The sequence below is a fragment of the Manis javanica genome, chromosome 18 (genome assembly GCF_040802235.1).
Source record: "Manis javanica isolate MJ-LG chromosome 18, MJ_LKY, whole genome shotgun sequence".
NCBI classification, from domain to species: Eukaryota; Metazoa; Chordata; class Mammalia; order Pholidota; family Manidae; genus Manis; species Manis javanica.
Window position 1 is genome coordinate 20534310 of NC_133173.1, and position 6933 is coordinate 20541242.

General features: G+C 43.2%; 1 non-coding gene across 1 annotated transcript; it reads right to left on the reverse strand.

The window, feature by feature from the left end:
- Nucleotides 1–1074: 1074 nt before the first annotated feature.
- On the reverse strand, nt 1075–1146 carry TRNAE-UUC (transfer RNA glutamic acid (anticodon UUC)). The gene has a single exon. It is a non-coding gene; the product is annotated as a tRNA-Glu (tRNA).
- Between the last annotated feature and the right edge of the window lie 5787 nt (nt 1147–6933).

Here is a 6933-nt window from a genome sequence, read left to right on the forward strand (position 1 = left end):
GGCTGAAGCTAACCAGAAATCTCCTGGAAAGGGAATCTTGGAAATGAAGTTTGCAGTGATCTAGCCCTCTCAGAAAAGAGAAGACTGTAAAACACGTGAAGGAAGACAAGAGCAAGTAAGAAAATGCCGAAAAGAGTCCAGCCTTTTGGATCTTTGGCATCCGTTCCCAGCCTTCCATCTGTATTTCACTGCTGTGCGAGGATGTAATATTCTATCCTAGGAACAGCTTAGAAGCTGGGAAAATTTCAAGGCCCTTCCCACTTCTGGAAGTTTGACTTTACTAGGTATGCTGAAGTCAACTGAATCACATGTGTTTTTCCATCCAGAAGCTGATTCCATGCCTCAATTTCCCCATGTCATGTTCTGTGGAAGTTGGCTAGGTGAATGGATTTGGTTTCCTCCCTCACTGTCTATGTCCCTCTGTTAAGGCTGGACTTCTATTTGGAGACCTCCCATTTCTTTATATTCCAGCTTAGTGACTCCTGCTTCAGAAAGCACATTTCCCGGCCCATCAGTCCTCAAACATCAGGGGCTCCTGAGTATAGATAGCTCTTCCAGGCGCCTTATCAACTCTTCCTCGGTTACTACCTCTTTATTCTCTGATCAGAAACACTTAGTGGGGGTGTAGAAAACAGGCAATTGGCCAGAACCTCAGAATTCTAAAAGAAATGGTAATTATGGGAGGTGATAGAGATGTTCTCTCTATCACCTCCCATAATATACATATAAGGTGAAGATTAGGACACTGTTGTATACCTTAAACTTACACAATGTTTATGTCGATTATACCTTAATAAAACTGGGGGGAAAAAAAGAGAATTCCTTTGTCTCATAGCTTCACCACTATTAATTACGATTATATATTGTGACATTTCAAATAAATTATTTGGCGGTCAGAATTAACACCGATTGTACAACCATGACTTTCTGGTCCGTGAACCACAGCGTCTGTCGTCAGCCTGAACGTTCTCCCTGGCAAAGAGTGCTTTCTACAACTGCGGCGCTCTTCCTAGTAAACACTTACATTCGTGAAGCAATGAAGTTTTTACCTGGATGCTAAAAATCAGTCGTACGTTCCCACACCGGGAGTCGAACCCGGGCCGCCTGGGTGAAAACCAGGAATCCTAACCGCTAGACCATGTGGGAGACGACAAGATGAGGTTTACGTGTGAGTAAATTGAATCATTTCTGTCTGCTTCCGCCTTTCCTGTTCGGTTCCGCCTCTCGTCGCGCTGTCTTCTGCGCCTGCGCGGCCTCTCCTCTGCAAGATGCGTGGGCGCCGAGCTTCCCCCGCAAATCTGGGGCCCCGCGCGGCGACAGGTGGTTGCCGCCGACCGCAGCTCCCCGCCCAGCAAGGCTGCAGCCGGGCCCGTGTCCAGCAACCGGTGCCGGAAGGCTTCGCGGAAACACCGATCTTGTTTAGGGATGGTCCTTACATTACTGAAAACACCCGAAAACGTGAGGGTAAAAAACCCACACACTGCGGTACGTTAGCAGCTCATACATTGGGGTATAAAAGTTAAAAGAAACAAAACCCTGGAGGTGAACATGTACAATTCACATAAAAGATTTTATATGGAAAAGAAACTACCCATGATTTATAATAGACAACACTGCAACGTAAAGTGAGGACTTGTTTACAGGCCATTATTTGCAGAGGAAGCCCCAAGGCCTAAGGGCATTTGGGAAAACCCTTCTCTGGCTCCCAGCTAGCATTCATTCTGCCAATAAACAAGTGTGAACGTGTTAAGTGCTGGCAACGATGTGCGGGAAAAGGAAGCTCTTATCAACTCATACAACTCGATTAGGGAGGCACGTTGTCAGGATTTCCTGAAGTGCTTATGACCAAGCGGTTCTGTTTTTAATTTCTTTAAAAACTGGTACTGTTCTGGAACTGCCTTTTACGCGCTGAGCTGGAAGAAACACGGCACTGAAAGTAATAGATACGCTATGAAGCAGGTGAAGATGAGGACAGTAAGGGCCAGGATCCCTCTAAGTGAAAACCAAGAAGGGTGGAGGAATTAAGAGAGTCTTGATCTCTAAGAATTTCAAATGTCTGTGATTAAAAATGTATAAACTTTTAAGAATTGAAAACATTTGTGGGATGACCATAAATAATGTCGACAGACAAGTCACAGACGGGAAGACAGTGTTTGAGAGGGAACAGTGACTGTCTTTACTGTACAGCCGACCCTAAGCACAGGGGTGAACACACCCACAGGGTTAGCCTAGGGGCCCAGGACAAGAACGAGGCCTTGAGAGACCAACAGGTCCCTAAGCTACCAAGAAAAACTCAGGCTCTTTGGTAACCATGGCAACACAATTTGAAAACAAAGATATGATATCCAGCGTCAGGGAGAAAGTGAGGAGGGAGGCTCAGACAATGCAAATGGGCACAGCCCCTTTCTGGGGCAGGAGGAGGGGCACCTTAGCAATTATCTATGGAAATGTGGAAGATGTGCACTGAATCCAGCATCTTCAGTTTCATGTTGTTGATGGCTCTGCATCTTGAGACAGCAGTGTCTGAGAGAGGGCTGTCTCTGCACTCCCACACCAGGAGAAAAAGGGGCACAACACAGACTCCAAGGCCATTTATTACCACCCTGACACGTGAACAGGGATGCTGGCGTTCCCTGCCATGCTCAGCCGACTATCTTTCCCAGTCCCTCCGGCTCCGGGAAGCCAGGAAAGTGTTAAGTGTGTGGCCCAGGCCTGCGCTTCCCACTCTGCTCCTCCGCCACCTGATGGCAGAGCCTTCTAGGCCGTGCAGGGGGCTTGTGAGCACTATCCTAAGCAATGCCACACATTCCTAAAATGCTAAGGGTGAGAGCCATGGAAAAGAATTTTCAAGCAGGTGATCAAGACTCTTAGGCAATGGTTGTGTTTTTGTTTTTAGTAGAAAACGGAGTACAGTTGGGAAAGCTTGAGTATTCTGCTTTATTTCACAGAGCAGGGAGGGCATCAGGCTCCTTATCTTTCTTGTGGTAGTATAAACTTGAGTAATTTTTTAAAAATTAGGAGTTAATATCTCACTGTTTTATCTTTTATTGCAAAGTTTATGTATTTTAATAATTCAGAATTTGCGATTCAGAAACTTTTAGATCTTTAAAATAACTGGGGATTTTCAAGGCTGGAACCTCAAAAACATCCAGGAGGTTAAGATGACTTGCCCCATACCATCCAACTAATGGATTTAGTAAAATCTTTTTAGGAGATCACCTTGCATTGACATCATGATAAGGATAATACTGGAATGTGCTGAAATGAATGTAATGAATGTATACCAGAAGGCAGTTTCTCCACAAAGGAAAATTCCAAAGACAATATACATTCTGAATAAAAAGTATTAAATTCCAGTGTCTTTCTATGACTTATAATTTGGGAGGCATAATATTACTGTTAATAATTTTTTTATTAACTTGGGTGTTCTGAAGGTTAAAGTAGAATAGTATGAATACCATGTGTGTGTGTATATTTGTGCTTATAAATGTCTCCTTCTGCTCAGATATCCCTGGCACAAATCCTAAATCCAAAAGCTGACTAGCTGTTAATTTTTGGAAAAACTACTGAATCTTTGAATATTAGTGCCCCTTACACCTACCTCATGACAATACATAGTTCAGAGAGTCACTATGAGGACAGGTTCTTAGCATCCTGCCTGAAATGAGCATAAATAAGGCCGAATGAAGGTGGTACTTGCTCAGTGCTCATTGCCAATGGCCACTGTCCCCCAGAGGCTCTGGTGGAAGGCGGCTGGGGTCAGGCCCCCTTCACTCAGCTACTGAACAGTGGCTGGATGGATCCATGCCTCCTCCATTGATGGATTTTGTGAATGACCACTTTTCCAGCAGATGTTCGGTTCTGACTGAGGAAGTTACCTGCATTTCACCATTATTCATTCAGGCTGTCCTTGCCCACAGACCTCTGTGAAGAAAGGTAAAGTGATATGCTTACGTGTCTGCAGCCAATATTTGGCCATGCTGCTTGGAAAGATTTCCTGCATACTCTCTGCATTTGGATGTGTGCCCTTTCTCTTCTGCTTTCATTATTTTGCTAGAATATGGCAATGTTTCTTTTCTTCATTATTTAACAATTGTTTAAGGCCTTGTGGTTTTCATCATCTTTCTGTATGTGTATGTTTTAAAAATGACCTCAGGTAGAATGTAAGCACCTTGGGGAAGGCCTGTGTCTGAACTGTTTCTTTGTCCTGTCCATACCAAGCATGCAGCCTCACACGCAATAGATGTGCAATCATTTTTTATTAGTTTATAAGGTGATGGAAGTAATTTGTTGGCATGTCCAGGTCTCTCAATTCATGTTTAAAAACATGTGGCCAGTTGGGAAGGACATGGTGGCCACCCTCACTTTTGCTTTAACAAACACACAAACTAAAACAACCAACACGACTGGCATTGTTTCCAAAGAGCATCTTTGGAAATACCACAAATATTAACAAAATCTAGAACACAGCATTTTTATTGATTAGCCATCTAGTGTTACATTTTTTCCCTATAGTTTTTGGCTGCATACTCTCTGATCTCTTTCTCATATAACAGATATAATGTTTTCTATGGTGGGAATAAAAAGATAAAGCAGCATGGTTTTGAAATTTGCCCTTTTGCTATTGATAGCTTAGAAAAATCTCTTTTAGTTTCTGAACTCTTTATTGGTAATGTCATATTCATTTTTACATTGCTGTCAAATTAAGGAAACCTTTGTTAAGATCCTTTCACATATGAGTAGTAAAATGTGAGGGTATTTCAACTACCCCCTGGTCAGATGACCCTTACTCATCAGCTTATTGTAGATGTCTCATTGTAGTGGCATCTTAGCAGGTTTTATGATTGTTGAGATCTTTGTTAAAATCAGTATTTTGTGTCAAATCAGTGAGAAATTTTAATATTTTTTCAATGAATGTGCTTACTCCTTTTCATCAACTGGATTATCAAACAATCCAAGAGTTTTGTCACTTCTTTTTGACATTTCTATCTTCTTTGTAATGAATGATTGCTTTGGTATGATTTATGTGCCAAATTTCCTGTGCTGTGTCCAAGTTATCAAGTGCTCCACGATGTTACCCGCTGTGTAGGAATGCACGAAACATCCAGCTTCACACACAGATGTGCATTCACAGCTTGTAGGATGGCTGTGAGTTTGTGCCTTACAACCACAGGGATTCTTATATATTCTATCCCCTCCCTGTGATTCCTAAATGGAAAAGTATTTGGGGGTGTTTGCTGTGTTACCAAATATATTCCTAAGAGAAGACCTATCATAATGACATCCTCTACTTAAAATTTTACATGTCTTGTAATTGCAAGAATATTCCACAGATGAGCTTTCTGGCTCTACATGTGTCAAAGCTGTTTTCCTTCCACTGCACACACATTCCAGCTCCAGAGTCATGGGAATGTTCTAACCAAGACAGTCCCTCCAGCTGTCTGTCACCTGCTGCATGACCAGCAAGGGGAGCAGTATTCCTGAAAGCAGTTCTTAACCTGGATGGATGGTCACACCTGCACATGACCACGACTGTGAGCCACTGTGGTATGGCCCCTAAAGCCAGTGTGACCCTGCCTGTACTTCCCTGAGCCAGACCCGGAATTCTCACAGCCACCGTTTCCACCTGACCTCAGAGGATTTGTGAAGGAAGAGAATTCTGGAAGGAAAGAGGCATTTAATTGATGGCACTTAAAATAGCTTGTTTTGTGAACTTTACAAACATATGACTATGTAAGATTCCATGGGTCCCTCCCAGGGACCTGGAAAGGGCCAGTGCAAGGGGGTCTCTCTGAGGCTTATGCACACCTCATTCTCTCTGTGGGAAACTCACCTCTGCCGGGAACGAGTGGAACTGAAGTCTCTGTCAACTTCCTCCCTTTTGTTCCATCAATAGCTTCCCAGTTCAGGCTTTCAAGGTTCACTGTTGAATTACTGGAAATCTTTCCTAGCTGGTCTCTCTATACCTTGGGTCTTTCTCCTATCTAAACCTTCTAATATTTATTAATCATACAAGATAAAATTCCTTAATAATTCATAAAGGTCATTAACATCTGACTTACATCTCATATGCAGCCTCGTTATTCTATGCTTTGGATCCTTTGTAGTTCCTCCTAACATTGCCATACTACTTGAAAACATCTTTTCTTAGTATGTTTATTCCGGTTATTTTTGCTAGAATGTCCACTTCCTCCATGTTGGGCATGCCCTCCATCCACCTTACCTAAAAATGTCTACTTCCCTGTCCAGACTCAGCCTGCATCTCACCTTGTTATAGACATTTACCTGCAACCAACTCTGCCCCATGGAGGCTGCTACCTGGGTCCTGGATGGATGATTCCCTCCATCAAGCTTACCATGTACACATCCTTGCAACTCACTTTCTATACTAAATTATGATTAGCTAATTATAATAATTTGCTTGTATCTAGTCCCCAAAACTTTACTTTTGAGAAAGGGAAAATAAACCTTCTAGATATCCAGGAAGCTGCCCTGGTACACATAGCTAGATCATGTTGTTCTCCTGCTGGTCCTGAGCACATGTACAGAGCACAACCCCAGGCAAGGTCCCTTGGAGGCCATGATGAAGTGAGACAAGGTGAGGCCACTTACTGGTGTTGTCTAAGCACAAACAAAAACCAGTGTCTCCACGCTGTGCTCAAAATACCGGTACACACCTCTCTTGGGTAAAATGAGCGGCTGCAATTTCTTGATCAATTCACCCCTTATCCTGCACCAGTTTGCTCTGCCTCCCCCTGGCTAGCATGAATTGGGAACCCAGTTACAGAACTGCCTGTGCTTTCTGGCAGCATCCCAAATAGAACAAACTCCTGTTTCCTCAGACCCTTCCTTACCTCAGCCAACCAGAATCCAAATCATATAGAGCAGGGACCTGAGACAAGCATCATGATGAATTTTCCAAACAAGCTGAGA